Here is a 16,585-nt window from a genome sequence, read left to right as displayed (position 1 = left end):
CCTCATCAGCATCCCCACACCTCAGAAAAAAGCCTATCCTGTCACTTGATTATACATGAAAAGTTACCCAAGATATACATGTATTATGATCATTAAAAGGAAAAAATTGCATTTCTATCACTAAGTTAAAACATGAGAAAAAAATTGACAATCTGAAAGGAATATTTGAAGAAATGTTGGCCTTTCATAATTGCAGTTCCAAATAATGCTATACTGCTTTGTTAGATTGCGGAAGCAAACTGCAACCCACTTCACTATTGTTGCCTGGACTGTTCTTAAAAATGTGAATAACATTTTCCTCTTTGAGTCTTCTTTTTTGTAGCACTCTTTATTAAGACCTTAACATTAAAAAACAGTACTATATATACACACATACGCTATTTATATGCACTAAAGGTGGTCATGAGAGTTAGTCAGTCTTCTTATTGATAAGGGCCAAAAAAACAAAAGGCTTCTACATACCTCTAAAGAGAGGAGTTCTTCCATGCACGATGATGCATGTGCTAAAATAAGTGTATACCTAGCAGGCAGCAGGATAGAATCTGTATTGATTAGTCTATCGATAGAGTATATCCAGAGGTATTTCCAAGTATATAAAATTGTATAGAAGGAACTGAAAATATTTCTTGAGACTTATGAGGAAGCTCTTGAGTGTGTTGTCATGAAAATGTCTCACACGATAAGATAAATACCTTTTGTTTGCTAAACAAACATCCAGAGACTATTCCATAAAGAGGGTCAACAAATGAAAAAGTACAAAAAACAAACAAACTGAAACCCAGGAGACCAAGAGTTCATACCCATTCATGAGAAAATGTTAAGAAGGATTCTGTTAGTGAATGATTCCTCTTCTCCCAATACTCTCTCATTTCTTCTTACCTCAAGCTTCACGACTCTTAATTGGAGCCAATAAGCTTCCATATCTGTTTTTAGCTTTCTGAATCAATAGCTATGAGTACTGAGACTGTCAAATTAATGGCTTGTTTCATCTGATTTTGTGGAATGCACTTCTTTGCATTACAAAGCAGAGAAGAAACCAACTCATTCCCTTATGAATTCTTATAGCTTTCAGATCAAAATATCTTCCAGTTTCTTTGTCTTGACTGAATTCGTATTCAGAACCACAAAAGACAAAGCCAGTGCATGAAACTACTAGAAACCTACATTTACATGCTTAAATGACTCACAGATAAAAAAGGAAAAACAAAAAATTAAGAGAGGGTCCCTTTCAGTGCCTTTGGAATGCCTTATAACCTCGAATAACTTAATTTCTGAATCACAGAATTTATGAATGTTTTAGAAAAGAGAGTGGATGTTTTATACATTTGAATTTATTACAAAAGTGAAGAGGCCCTAAGATGTCAAATAATATGATGGTAATAATATTAATGATAAATATGAGCAATTCTTTTGGTAAGCTTTCAAAATAACTTTCCATAATGATGAAGATATAGTTTTAATTATGAATTTCAATTAGGCATTGAGTACTTAGTTAATAGATATTTTACCTAGCTTTAACGCTGAGTTATAGAAGGTTGGCAGAATTTGCCTTGGTTTCATTTTTAATTTGAGAAAAATAATCTAGGGAGTGTGCATAGAAGAAATTTTAGTGCAGAGAGTAAAAAAACATAAATATAACCACATAAATACAAGTTATGATTATAAGGCATAATAAAATGATAGTGGTAATGGGGAGTTCTGTATTATCAAGATTTTCAGAAGGTAGGTTTCAAACTTAACTTATTGGCCATACCATTGAGACACTGGTCTGAACATGCAGAGAAGTCATATACTTAAGTTTGCAAATAATTTTTAAAAGAACTAGGGTTCATTAGTCCTTAAACTTTTCAAGGATTCACAAGACCTAGTAACAGTGTTATCATTCTTAGAACCTTTGTCATATTCCTGAGCTAATAAAACTTAAATCAATATTCTTCCATGTAACAAACAGCCAAGCAAGCAAACAAAAATGAAACCTGAGAACAATTCAATTTCTTTTACTTATGTCTTAAATTCTTTCATATTTACTCCAAGAACCTTCTCCCCACCCTTCCCCCGACCCCCAACCTCCTTTTGGGGCAGTGAGTTATTTTCTCTCTTTTCCTTTCCTTTGTCTCTGTTTTTAAGTAGTTAGTCAATTATGAAAAAAAAATTTACAGAGAAAATGTATTTTAAATCTCAAAACTAGAATCCTGAAGACAATCTTCCTTAAATCTCTGAATCTTGACAACTTTTGTTGTCACTAGAATAGCAAATGGGACTAGTTGGCTAAATTGTTTAAAACATGATGATGGCACTCATGCTGTGATAACATCTGAATACCTGCTACAACTTGAGAGCTTCTGCCCTAAGTGCTAGAAGACAAAGGTCTCTGCCCCAATGGAACTTACGATCTGTATTTAGTGATGATTTACCAAAGAAAAGATTTACTTCTGAAGCTGGCAGGGGAAGGTGGCTATAGTGAGAAGTTAAAGACTTGAGGCATATCTTGAAAGGTGAACAGAATCTTATCGGAATAGACAGATGAGTTTTCTTGCCCAAGACAAGACTCAATCAGAGTCACAGATGAAGCTTACTGTACCTGGAATATTCAAGAAACAGGGTAGCTTGGTATGGTTAGAAGATAGGAGACATGTATATGTCTGTGCATGAGTAGGATGGAGGTAATGATAAAGCTTGAATTCAGTTTGCAAAGGGACTTAAATGTTCAGACTTTATCCTACTGCCAACATAAAGTGCTGCCCTTATCTCTTCTTTAGAAATATATCAATAATAACAATACATATGCCAGAAGAGAGAGGGGAAAAGACTAGAAGCAGAGTCTGAACTTGAACAGAAAGAAGGAAAGAAATCTGAGAAAGATTTCAGATGTAGAGTTGAAAGGATGAGCTGACCAGTTAGAAGAATGAAAAACATCACAAAAATAGAAATTCTTGTGAGATATCTGTCAACTGGTTAATAGATTGTGGTGGATATTACACTTAATCCTTCAGACACCTAGTGAGGGATTAATTCCCTTTTACATATGATGAAACAGGTTGCCTGACTCTAAAGAACTTTCCCAAGGCCACCCCTGAGCCAGAATTGCAATCTGGATCATGTGACACAAAATTGTCACACTTTGGCTATCCTTGGTTTTTAGTGTATACAACCAATGAGTTGGCCACTAGAAGTTCCCACCTTTTGATAGAAGTCAAAGACCTATAAGGGTATTGAGGAATCATGAGCAAATGTGAATCATTGAAGTTATGGCCATGGAAGGCATAGCAAAAACAGAATTGTACAGAATGAGATGAGAATGGAACTCTTGAGCTGAATGAGCATTTAAGAAGCAGGCAGTTGGGGCGGGGGAGGCATTTATAGAAAAGAAAGAGAATCACAGAGGGAGAGACTATGCTATTGTAAAAGACAAGTAAGGAAGAATAGAATAATTATAGCACAGGCATCAGAGAAGTCAAGTACAATAGGAGAGAACATAGGCAATTAGGGGGCTAGAGATGATCTGTGAGAGAGTGGTGGGGTCAGAAGCCATGGGGAGTGGGTTATGGAGGAAATAAGTGGTGAGAAAGACATGCGTGGTGAGAAACTGACGTGGCAAGCATATAGGAATTATCCCCACTGTTAAATATCTTAATAAAGAGGAACAGCAGTTTATGGAGCCAAGAAAAAAATAACACAAGAGATTTTAAAGAATATGTGAACCCTAGACTAAGGGTTCAGCAAACTCTGGCCAGTAAGCCAAATGATCCTACTTCATCTAGGAAGACTTCCCACACAACACTGCCTTCCCTTCCTCTCTACTATTTTCCACATCAGCCTGTAGGTATACTGCATTTTCACATGCCTTTGATTTTTCTATTTCATCTGTATCACCTACTAGACTAATCTCTGACATCAGGTATCCACACCATTAGAATAGGACATGGATCTTGTCTTGTTCATAGCTATATGTCTAATATAGATAGATATCTATATGTATCTCTATATCTGTATCTATATAGAAAGATTTCATGCAGGCTCTAACACATACCACATGTCTAAATACTTAAGGTATAAAGTCATAAATTATTTTGAAAATTATAAAACAAAAATGTTAAAATGTTTTTTTTTTTTTTTGTTTCTACCTTGAAAATTGTTATCTTTATAAACACTAAGAAGGAAGGCTAAGTTAAAATTTAGAATTTTCTGTCCCCTGGATCATTCGATCTCTTTCAGAATGAGAGGCTGACCGATGGCTCTTTCCCTCTTGCTCCTTATCATCAAGAGGCTTAATATAGATGCTATAGATGATGTTCCATCCATTCCCTGCCATCCCCCCTCTACCCAGCTTGCTCCTATCCTCCTCTTGGGTCTAGAAGTGCACACACCAAAGAGAGACCTGGAAAAGAGCCCCACATGGGTTCAGGAAGTAGAGTCAGGGAATTTCAGGTGCCGGGGACATGGTCTCAAAGAAGGGCACAGGTTCCAAGTGGGCACATCCTCATGGCCCCTTGGATTTCTCATGATGGGATAAAGGAGAGTATTGGAAGAGGGCAAGACTAGACTTTCTAAAACACAGCACCCTTCTTGCCTGGGTCAACAGACGGTTGCAGTGACTTGTATTAATAACTCAGTGCTCTCACAAATTAAAAGAAATATTATTTATGTTTTATTTTACCCTTTTCAACAGAAAATACTATATAAGGAGCCAAAAAAAACATTTTTAGTACTAGTAAATATTATCACAATAATCTTAGTCTGAAGACCAGTCTCAGAACTTGAGAGGCCTCACTAGTCAAACCCATACAATTGCTGCTGCTGCTAAGTCACTTCAGTCGTGTCCGACTATGTGCGACCCCACAGATGGCAGCCCACCAGGCTCCCCCGTCCCTGGGATTCTCCAAGCAAGAACACTGGAGTGGGTTGCCATTTCCTTCTCCAATGCATGAAAGTGAGAAGTGAAAGTGAAGTCGCTCAGTCCTGTCCGACTCTTCACGACCCTATGGACTGCAGCCTACCAGGCTCCTCCGTCCATGGGAGTTTCCAGGCAAGAGTACTGGAGTGGGATGCCATTGTCTTCTCCACACAATTGCTATAAACGCCAATTGACATAATGTATAAAATAAGTTATTACTACATAGCTAATAATTGACAGAATTGGAGCCAGAACCTAAGTGTAATAATATTCTTATTGTAACAGTTTTGTTACTCCAGGTCTTTTTACTAAAATCTATATTTTCCACACACTGGCTTTAAACTGCCTTCTATTTTTTTTTTTCCATTTTAAATTAATTTTTACTTTATTTTACTTTACAATACTGTATAGGTTTTGCCATACATTGACATGAATCCAGCACAGGTGTATATGCGTTCCCAAACATGAACCCCCCTCCCACCTCTCTCCCCATATTCTAGACCAACATTGAGCAAGATATTTTCCCATATCTAAATATCACCCATCTAGTTTCACCATTCAGAGCTCTTGAACAAGTCCATCTTAGTCTGCAAACTAGGGCCTGCCCATGTCCATTGTCATGGTGCTCACCTCTGAGAGGAAGTATATAATCAAGAAGTATGATTCTAGCCCTCGGCGTACTGTCTGGACCCCTCATTAACTTCTACCCATTTAAGAGAAAAACAAGTAACTTTAGGTGAAGTGAAGTCGCTCAGTCACGTCCGACTCTTTGCGACCCCATGAACTGTAGCCTACTACGCTCCTCCGTCCATGGGATTTTCTAACAAGAGTACTGGAGTGGGTTGCCATTTCCTTCTCCAGAGAATCTACCAATTCCTATGGATCTTACTGAATGAAGAAAACAGTACAAGTTCTCTTGGAAGAAACTTAATAATGTAGAATTTGCCATAGGCTATAATGCCTGGCGTGCTGCGGTTCAAGGGGTCGCAAAGAGTCGGTCACGACTGAGCGACTGAACTGAACTGATAATACTTGCATTTGAAATAACACATGTTCAGAAAACAAAACAGGAATCCAGCCTTTATTATACATACTGTATCAAAATCTTTTTTCATACTGTTCATAATATCTCTTCTTACCAAGAACTATCTTCGAAAGACCATCATTTACCATAATAAGGACTTTTAATTTTTAATAATCAACTCTGTTGAAATGTCAGTATTGTTATAGCCTAACCATGGTGGATTTGAATTTGGTCATGTATTTGAATTGTCCCAGATTTGAATCCTTACATTTCTAGTTTCTAGTCTTGGGTCCTTAGGCAAACTACTTAGCCTTCCTAAGTCTCAATATTCCCACCTTTGAATCTGGTGGTAATAATAATTTCATTGAAGGTTGAGAATTAAATGAGATAATAGCAGAAAAGCAACTAACAGTACATGATGTTACTGTCCAGGAACTGTCACTGCCAGAAGGAGTTCTTTGGTGTCCCAGGGGCCAGAACTAAAGAGAAATACTGAAGGGAAATTACAGGTAAGTAGATTTCCGAAGCATAACATGATACATCCTCTAACCCTTCTACTCATTTATGATTAGAGGATTTTCATTTTCTGGACCTGCCAGTAACTTACTGTACTACTTTTATCAAAAAATACTTCTTCCTGACAGCTAGAGGTAGTTTTTCAACACAGGTAAAGAAAACTCACTGCTCACTCTCCAGGTAGTCTCTAGCTCTTCTCTTATCCTACGTTCCATCAGTGACAAAGTTTTCACAATTCATTTCCGAAACACTAACATCTATTCCTTCTTCATTCCCATGCTGTTGTTTGTGGTCAGCCTCATCCCTTTTCAGGGGTGCCTTTTAGATGTGTTCTTCTTATTTTATATGTATGTATGGGTAGCAAATAGTTTAATATGACCAAGTAACTAAACATAGCACAGCATAGCATGTATATATTTGGGGCTTACATTAAAAAAAGCTTGTTTCCCTGATTTTGAAACAGAAGCTTATTACTTTAAAATATGGCAAACACAGAAAAGTAAATACGAAATGACCATTATCTATAATCATGTAGCAATGACCTCCATTAAAGTCATTTTTCATCTTCCTTTGACTGTATTAATATTTGCTTTGAAATTTTCTGTGTATTTCTAGATCCTGTGTTATTGAGAATCTTATATTGATACATACTACCAACTCTGAGGAAGCATCTCAGTCTCTGTCACACCTTGTATTCTTGTACATGTGGCTCTCTTTGCCTGTAATGCCTTTCCCTGCTCCACGGCATCCTTCCCATCCCAGGCCAACTGCACTGTGTCTTTCTGGCTTTCTCATTAACCATGACGTCCTTGAAGTTATCTTTTTTTTCTGTTTCCAGTACTTATCATGTGTGTGTGTGTGTGTGTGTGTGTGTGTGTGTGTGTGTATCAAAATCCTATGAACTTATAATTATAACACTGATGTTATAGCGCACATCAGTGTTATAGGGCACATCTCCAACAAAATTATTTTTGATAAGTGAGTATGAATGCTATACTGCAATAGCATTCATTGATTAGAATGATGTCTGATTACCAGTTGCACATAATCATGCAGGAAGATATTTTGGGAACTTAACCAGAAAGTGTTTAAATCATCTACACAAAATTTCTAGAATTTAAAGAATCATTCAGCTAATTATGGCACTTAATCTCTTATACCAAAATTGTTTATATGTTATTTTCTTTCCCTAGGCTCAGACTGTCTTATTCATCTTATGTACCCCGCATCTTTCACTATACTTGTACAGAGTACATACCCAATCTAAAAAAAAAAAAGAAAGAAAATGTCAAATTAGTGATAAAACTTGCATTACTAGATTCTTATGAAACACAGAGAAGACACCATTTACCTAAATAGTATTTGTTACTCTTTTATAAAATCAGGATAACGGATATTTCTTATTAATACCTATGATGTGTGTGGCTAATATCAAACACAATAGATAATTATGATATTCATTAATGCAGCCTTCATGAAACCTAACAGATAAAACAAGACTCCATTAGAATATATTATGGGTGCTACTGAATATGATTCATGCCAAAAGATCACCACAAAATACTTAATCCAAATGTTTAAATATTCTGTTTAAACACTTTGTATGAGTAACCAAATTTCAGAAACAAGCATTATAAATATGATTTTGTTTCTTCTAGCTAAATTTTTATCTATTTGTAAAACTATTAACAGTTTATGTCATGAGTAGTCTAAATGATATTTGATAACTAATGGCTAGGGGGCACAGACTGATATTTAAGATGTAAGGTTTCACCGTGGTAACTTTCATGGGTGATTTTTATATTGAGGATAACCAGATATGACATTTCTAAGAAACATTTACATCACGAAAGAGAAGGAATGGCCTATTTCATCAGGAATTGCATCGGTGGGGATTGCAACTTAGCATAGTTTAAAATAATAAATCAATGCACTGGGTGGGAGGAGGAGAAGACTTTGTGTGGGGGGGAGTGACTACCGTTTTTGAGCAGAGGCATACTACAAGTGTTTTTCAGTAGATCTAAAAGGAGTAATAGGTACTTATGAAAACAGTAGCTTGCTCTCATAATGACAACATAGTCTCTTCACAGTGGTTGATATGTTAGAATCAGTTCTGGGTTGCTTTAGAGTACAGCTTGCTTTTTTACAAGCTTGGCTGTTATTGTACATTTTCTCTTCTGTGTAAGGTCACTTACTTAGATTAAACTGTTTGCTGCAACACTGCTTTTCAAACTACATATGCCTGCTTTCCAAGGGTGATATTATAATGAAGCCACTGGAACAAACAAGCTACGGTATAACTTGCATCCAGTAGACACTTAAGTAGGTATAGATGTTTAGGGTAAATGTAATTCCCACATTGTTCCAAATGCAATCCTAGGAAAACAGGTAAAACTTGCTTCCAGGAGAAAATAAACATTAAATAGAATCTGCCAAGTAAACCATGGAACAGATTTTTTTTTTAATTTAGGTGATATGAAAAATAAAGCAAAATAAAGAATTCTCAATTATAAAGTGAAATACTAAACACCATTTATTCATTCTAATAACTATTATTGAGGGCCTACTTTATGCCAGGCACTTTTCACTATTTGCAAAATAAAACAGAGAGAAATTAAAGTGAAAGAAGAAACATAATGAACTCATAGCAACTGGCAAACTTAAATCTGACAATTATTTGCAACATGCTTTTTGGTTTTCTGGGACTTGGAAAGAGACCGTGTATTCTCAACTTTCATCTCCTAAACAGGTTATATACTTCCTGGGGTTTTAAAATCTTACCTCAACAAATCCAATTCTGACACTTCTTTAACTTTGTCCAATAAATTAAACCACAGTAACGTTTCTTACGATAACAAAAGAAATCAAACTGGAGAAAACAATCTCCAGTGCTGACTTCTGGCATCTAAAGATTTAATGGCAACTCCTGTCTTCTTAGTGCCTCCCACTTAGAAGAGATAATGCATGTGAAAACGGACAAAACTGTAGGCTCAGTCAAATCAAAATGTGATTTATGCCAAAACAGATCTGGGAATGTCAATAATTGCAGAATACAAGACAAGTTTTGAACTCCTTAAAAAAGAAGTGAATTCAGTAATTATTTAACTTTTTTTGTGTGTGTGTGGCCACAACAATTTTTTCTTGCAAAGCTTTAAATTTTTTACTTTTCCTTGAGCAAGCCTTGGGAATCCAATAAAATGCTATGTAACTCTATAGAGCAACACACATCATAGTGTTTTCACCCTCTTGGCATATTTTTGGCATGATATGACTTTTGCCATTAAAAAAATTAAATTGAAGTGGCACTGACAGAATCTCAAGTAAACAAAGCATCAACAGAAAGCGCAGGGCCTCTGTGTGCTGAGAGCTCCAACAGACAGTCATCTGCAAATGGACAACTTTAATTCGATTCCTGGCACCATTGGCGTGCTGAGAATTCTCCTATCTCTTCACACCAGGGGTTTGCTCTTTTAAGCATTGCTCCCTGAAGGGAAGGAAAAACTAGAGAGAGAGGATTTCCAATGACCCTGCACAGATGAATGGATATGTCAATGGTGAATATTGGTTCAGCTTTGAACAGGGAATCCTGCAGTGGCCTCGCTTCTCCAAACCTTCTATGCTAGTGAGTGTCGCTGAAGACTTGTGTGAGCAGGAATCTTTAAAAGATCAAGACAGAGAATAAGAAAGTAAAAACACAAGCAGAAAAAAATGACAAAATGCTTTTGAAAAATTAGTGGTAATTTAAATGGAAAATTCAGTTCTCCAGAGACAAGAGTCTTATTAACTCTTGTGTTAGTGGGGCTTTGCATTTAAAACTTGAGCCTCTAAAAGGTAAATTCCAAAATACTAATTGCTCATAGAGTCAATTAGGAATGTGGTGTCCGTTTGACAGGTCTTGAGGAACAATTAAATATCGAATTGAACACTAAGCACTTAGAATCCTCTTACTCTTTCCGCTGCCAGTATTATAATTAAAGCATATACAGACACAAGCAAAAGGAAAAAAATATCAATTCCAGTTTGCTTGTAAGATGAGCATTTTAGTTACTAATTTTGCAACTGGGTAGATGCGAAAATTCTGCTTGAGTAACTGCAGAACACACATTTATTTTCACATGCTTTATGGTTAGTTTTCATTCAGTTATCAATCAATCAATTATGCTGTGACATGCTGTAATTTCCTAATCATACTAATATTCATGCTTTTATCACTATCAAACGTAGAGCACATACATTTCAGTGAGACAGAAGTCTAATTATTTAAATGTGCTAGAGCATATTACATCTCCAAGGCTGTTTCCTTTATGAGTTTTCCTCCCCTAAAAAAAAAAAAAAATCTAATTTAATGGCAAAGAGAAAAGTATATTAAACAGCGTTATACCCCTCCAGTAAGCAAAACTGATTTTTTACAGATCCCAATAAGTATAGAATTTTTATGGATCCTTGTTTAAAATTAATGTTTTTTGCTTGTTACTCAAAATAGCCAAACAGAATTTATGTCACAAAAAGAAATAATAAACACATTCAAGGTTAAAGATACAATGCATTTATTTTTCAATGCTCTTAACCTGAAAAAAAATCATAGGGACTAACTAGAAATTGCTTTATATCCTGAAAATATGATTTTGCATCATTTCTTATAACTGGCTTAGCTTTCAAAACTTTTCTACACTTAAAATTTTTCATGCTTAAAAAAAACCACTTTTATTTAATTATTTCAATGTTATCCTTGACAGGTCCCAGGGAAAATTTTTAAATTTTTAGCAAGACTACTTTTCTGATATATATGTTGCAATCAATAATTACAGGCTCTGTTGTGCAGATTACTTTAAAGGCAGTAAGTCAGTATAGGTGGTATAGGTTAACACATGGCAAACATATTTATACTCCTTTAGATATTTACAAAGAAAAAGATTCAGACTCAGTTGTCACAATTAATATTTCCTGTAGTGCTGTGAAGCCAGTTATCCACTCAGATCATGGATATGGCTCCTCAGATACCTTTCCCTTAATGAAGTATGTTTCAGTGTATCAGTATATTTTCAAGACAGTCCTGAAAGTTCCATTACTTTCTTCAGTGGGGAGTGAGCACAGATACACTGAAAACTCATAGGAAAGTTATACCATGAACAGCAGCAGCAGCACAAAAAATCCAAAAGACATTAGTTTTAAGTAGAAAATCAGTTACTTATCCACCAGTAAAAGTTGTCTGTTCTAAATCTCATACCTTTACATTCATTTGTGTGTGTGTGTGTGACTGGAAAACCTACTTTTTTTTTTTTTTCAAATTTTTATTTTCTACTGGGGTATAGCCGATCAACAGACATATGTATGGCTAAACCCCTTCAGTTCACCAGAAACTACATTCACTTTTAAAATAAGAAGCTTTTGGAGAAAATTTTCACGTGTTGTACAATCAGCACATCATTATAAAATAGTAAACTTTTCAATTATGTAAAAGTTAATATGCTTAAGCAATAGATATAGGAACTACTGAACTGGAAAATTTCACAGGACTGAACTAGAGAACACTTTCATGGCTATGTCACAAGAATGCAAGAATTAGAAGATACAGTCTATTCCTGGTCAATTTCATGAAAATCTCCACTAACTATTCATCACTTTCTTTCTCCAGCACACCTTCTACCACCTGCCACCTCCTGCCACCATACTTCCCATATATATGTATACAAACACACACACACACACATATACATGTGTGAGGGTATATGTGTACTTACGTGTGTGTCTACACATATATTTCTACATTCAGATGTCAATTGTTTTTATTTATACTTTTTTTTTTCTGCTAGGAAACATAATTGTAACAACTGACTTCAAGTATGTTTTATACTTTTTAAGGTCTTAACTTAAAAAGCAATTTAATTCATTTCTCTGGAAATGGGAGTTTCTTATGTGAAGAAAATCTCCCTTCCTTCCATCCTGGAGTTCATTAGTAAATCAAGACATGCTGACTTTGGGAAAAAAAAAAATCCAGCTGTTTTGATTCTAATGCTAGGTCTTTGAACTATATTTCATTATACAAAAGATAAGGCTACCAAATATACTAAAGCAGAAAGGGAGTGTCATCTTATACTAAAGAAGAAGGGCCAAGAGAAAATTCCTCAACATGTACTTGAGCAAATGTTACATATTTAGAATAAAACTGGTACCTATCAGTCCTAGCCCTGTGAACCTCAAGTCTCCTAAATAGTGATAAATACCAAGGATCCCCAAAGAGTCTCTTCCTTGTCCCTTAACAGACTGTTTGGCATCAAGTGCTCAGCGGGCCGGAAACCCACAGTCAGTCAGGGAGGGACAGCCCATACGGAACCCTGTTTACTCTGTCAGAGGCAGCTGATTAGGATGACACCAACTCTTCACATTAAACCTGCTAAGCAGGGCTTTACCCAGAGGGCTTCCCGAAACTTGGAGCCCTTGCCGGTGACGTTCAGGGACTGCAGTATATGTTAATTTTGGTGGCGGCAGGCTGCTGTAGTTGCTGACACAGTGCATGTTAATTAAGCGCTCTCTGGCAGTGGATTTCCCTCAAACTTCATTTTGAAAAGTTAGGATTGTGCAGTTCAAAGCTATTTACAGAGAATATCTACAGTAATGTCATCATTTTGACTTTTGTATTTGACTGATTTCAGAGTCAGGGATGCCTAGAGGAGAATCTCATAAAACAATGGAAAAAATCAACAGCCCAAAACCTCCAATTTCTTATCCATGAATCATACAGCTTGAAAGGTCTCTGTAGACCATTAGTTCAGTCCCTTCATCTTACAGCAGAGGGGGCTGAGGCTCAGAGTTCTTTCATCTCAGGAGCAGCATAGCCAGGATTAGAACCTAGACACTTCCACCACCGTAGGGAGATTTCCGTTAGACAACCCTGGCTGCCTTACACCTTCTTAGAAAATGAAAAATCCATACTGGAACATAATCATCTTTTTCAAGATAGTCCTCCCAACGAGTTGGAAATCTGATGAGGAAAAGGAAAATAGGATGGCAATGGCAGCAAATATCCAAAAAAATAAATTGGTTTCAGTGGATACAAATATTCTTAGAACTATATGACTCTTGTTGGTAAAGATTACTGCTGCTGCTGCTAAGTCGTTTCAGTTGTGTCCTACTCTGTGTGACCCCATAGATAGCAGCGCACCAGGCTCCGCTGTCCCTGGGGATGAGCTTATGCATTTTTTTTTACTAGATTAAAATCTAGTAAATAAGTGTGAAAGTGAAAGTGAAGTCATTCAGTCATGTCTGACTCTTTGCGACCCCATGGACTGTAGCCCACCAGGCTCCTCCGTCCATGGGATTCTCTAGGCAAGAATACTGGAGTGGGTTGCCATTTCCTTTTCCAGGGGAATCTTCCCGACCCAGGGATTGAACCCAGGTCTCCCGCATTGCAGGCAGTCGCTTTAACCTCTGAGCCACCAGGGAAGCAAATAAGTGTGAGGCCCTTGTGTTTATAGAGTCCTCCGTCTATGGGATTCTCTAGGCAAGAATACTGGAGTGGGTTGCCATTTCCTTTTCCAGGGGAATCTTCCCGACCCAGGGATTGAACCCAGGTCTCCCGCATTGCAGGCAGTTGCTTTAACCTCTGAGCCACCAGGGAAGCAAATAAGTGTGAGGCCCTTGTGTTTATAGAGTCTATGTTCTTTAGTCCATTCAGGCTCCAAAGATTTCTGACAGAATTCATGTTTATACATTATGATGCATTTCAGTAATAAATAACACTTATCTGTCAAAACTGCATTATTAATCTGTTACAGTATAATCATATACCAACCTAATCTGATAGATTGGTTCAGTTATCATTTTAGGTGAATGAAATATTCTTTCTCTGTCACTTGGGAATGGCTGAGTCCTGGTGACCAGCATGTAAATCACCCTTTGAGAGTGATCTTCTCTAAGTACATTTACTCTCCAGCCATTGTGGTATAGCTTCACACACTGTTAGCCTAGGATGAGGCTAACGACTGGCACCCTAGTGATCCCACAGAGTTAATGACTGCTTCCCAAAAGCTTCCAGAAATACTTATAAACCCTGTGGGACCGTGACAGCAATGCCAGACTTGGGAAGAATCTGGGTAATTAGTCTCAGCTCTAATAATTAGTTGTGTTCACTTAGCACTTGATCGTTTGCCTCATCTACAGAGGGAGATGGCTTAGATTACCCCTAAAGGCCTTCTTTCTCTGTCAAATGTTATGTACAGAGCAGCGTGGATACTCAGATGAGGGAATACCTAATAACAGTTGATAGAGCAGGTTACATATCTGTGTTGCATTGCACAGATATGTTGCTCAGTTGTGTCCAATTCTTTGTGACCCCAAGGACTGTAATCACCAGGCTCCTCTGTCCATGGCATTTTTCAGGAAAGAATATTGGAATGGGTTGCTATTTCCTCCACCAAAGGATCTTCCCAACCCAGGGACTGAACCCATGTCTCCTCAGTCTCCTGCATTGGCAGGCGGATTCTTCACAGTTGAGCCACCTGGGAAGGCCCGGTTACCGATCTACTAGAACTCTAAGTTCTCAGAGGCAAGTACTGAATATAGTTCATCTTTAGATCACCAACAGCTAGCGCAGTTCTTGACCCATGGTGCGTGGGTCCTGCTTAATTGTATATCAGATGAATAAATAAATCTGAATCATGTCGGATGGAAAAGTGGGACTGTATTCCATATAGATGGAATACCACATGCAAAGGCTTTGCTGGTATGGAAGGATATGGTATATGTTCAGGGAAAGAAGAGAAGTGTGCCTAGACCATGAGGAATGTGGTATAAGAATGGTAGGAAATGAGTCTGGCTTCCCATTTGGGAAGGATTCTAGCATTCAACCAAGAACACTCTACATCTGAGCAGAATAGGAAAAACATCCTCCGTTTTGTACACTAGGCAGTATCATGCCAAGGAAAATATGCAAACAATATACAGATACGCCCAGAGTGTCAGGATAGGCCAAGTGAAGTGGAGTTGCTGGCAGTAACACAGCAAATGGCACAGGGAAAAGATAATTCAGTATTATATTTCCTGGGGAGGATTCCATACCTCTCCTCACACACTCTCACTCCCAAGCTATGCGGATACTAGGCTTAACCGTGGTGAGCAGTGGAACCCTGGGATTCTTGATGCTGAGCTGTTGCACCCCCTACTTTATTCTTACCTTCTCACATCCCAGAAAGAGTGGCAGCAAGTCCTTGTTGTCCAAGTCATTACCTTCCTAGGAAACGGCACGTGTTCTTGCTTGAGAAACAATGGCTCCCAAGGTAAAGCTGGTTATACTTAGAAGAAGACTATTAGCTATTTCTTAACTAGTCTCCCTTGATGAACCTATTTGAAATAATGAAGCTTGAGTAAAGGTTCTAAAAGCAAATTAACAACTGAGAATAACTCAGACTCAGAAAGAATAGCTAAAACTAACTATACAAAGAAGTAAATAATCAACAAACCAATCTATTACTACAATACTGGTCACCATATACAGTATAATAGACTTTGAAATTGAATGTAAATTGTCAGCAACACTAAATGTTTATATCAGTATAATCATTAACACAGTCATTGTTTAATCATTAGTTAATCTTCTAGCCAGGCTACTGCCCTTATCTTTGGTGATCCACTATAAAAAGGTCTTGAGATACAAAACTCAATTATATAACCTTGGCTTTGGAGAGAGAATTGTTTTAAAATCTTTATAGGATAATTTTCTCTATTTCCTATGTTCTTAAAAAAACTAAGAGATAATGTGAATGTAAGCTTTTGCAGTGACTCCATAGTCACTTCTAGGGAAAAGCTGACCATTACTTTGAAGGGAAGTATTTGTAGTTACACTGTATTCTTCTTCATGCAAATGTTTGTGCATTTAGAAACGTAATGGGACATTTCTGCATTTTATAATTAACTTTAGGTATTCTTTCAAAAAGAAAATGAAAATACTATACTGCAGTGATGTCAGCAATCTAAAAGTTAAGAATGGTTTTGCCTTCCAAAGATCCATTTGGTATGTCAGTAATATCTTCTCATAGCATTTTTAAGTGCAATGGTTATAGCTGCAGGTGAGTCTACAAAATGGTAAGACCTTACAAAGAGGATTATGCTTGCTCACACTAAAGGCATTGTTGGGATGCTCAACATCACTCTTT

General features: G+C 37.0%; 1 protein-coding gene across 1 annotated transcript in view; it reads right to left on the bottom strand.

Moving 5' to 3' along the window:
• The window catches only part of FIGN (fidgetin, microtubule severing factor), a 32,371-nt gene extending 16,696 nt beyond the window's left edge, over positions 1-15,675 (bottom strand). The window contains exon 1 of the mRNA XM_052636091.1: positions 15,607-15,675. The gene's annotated coding sequence lies outside the window, so the exon portion shown is untranslated. The remainder of the gene's footprint in view (positions 1-15,606) is intronic.
• Between the last annotated feature and the right edge of the window lie 910 nt (positions 15,676-16,585).

This window comes from Budorcas taxicolor, chromosome 2 (genome assembly GCF_023091745.1).
Source record: "Budorcas taxicolor isolate Tak-1 chromosome 2, Takin1.1, whole genome shotgun sequence".
Lineage (NCBI taxonomy): Eukaryota > Metazoa > Chordata > Mammalia > Artiodactyla > Bovidae > Budorcas > Budorcas taxicolor.
The sequence above is the reverse complement of the archived record's forward strand: the minus strand, read 5'-3'. Positions and strand labels throughout refer to the sequence as shown.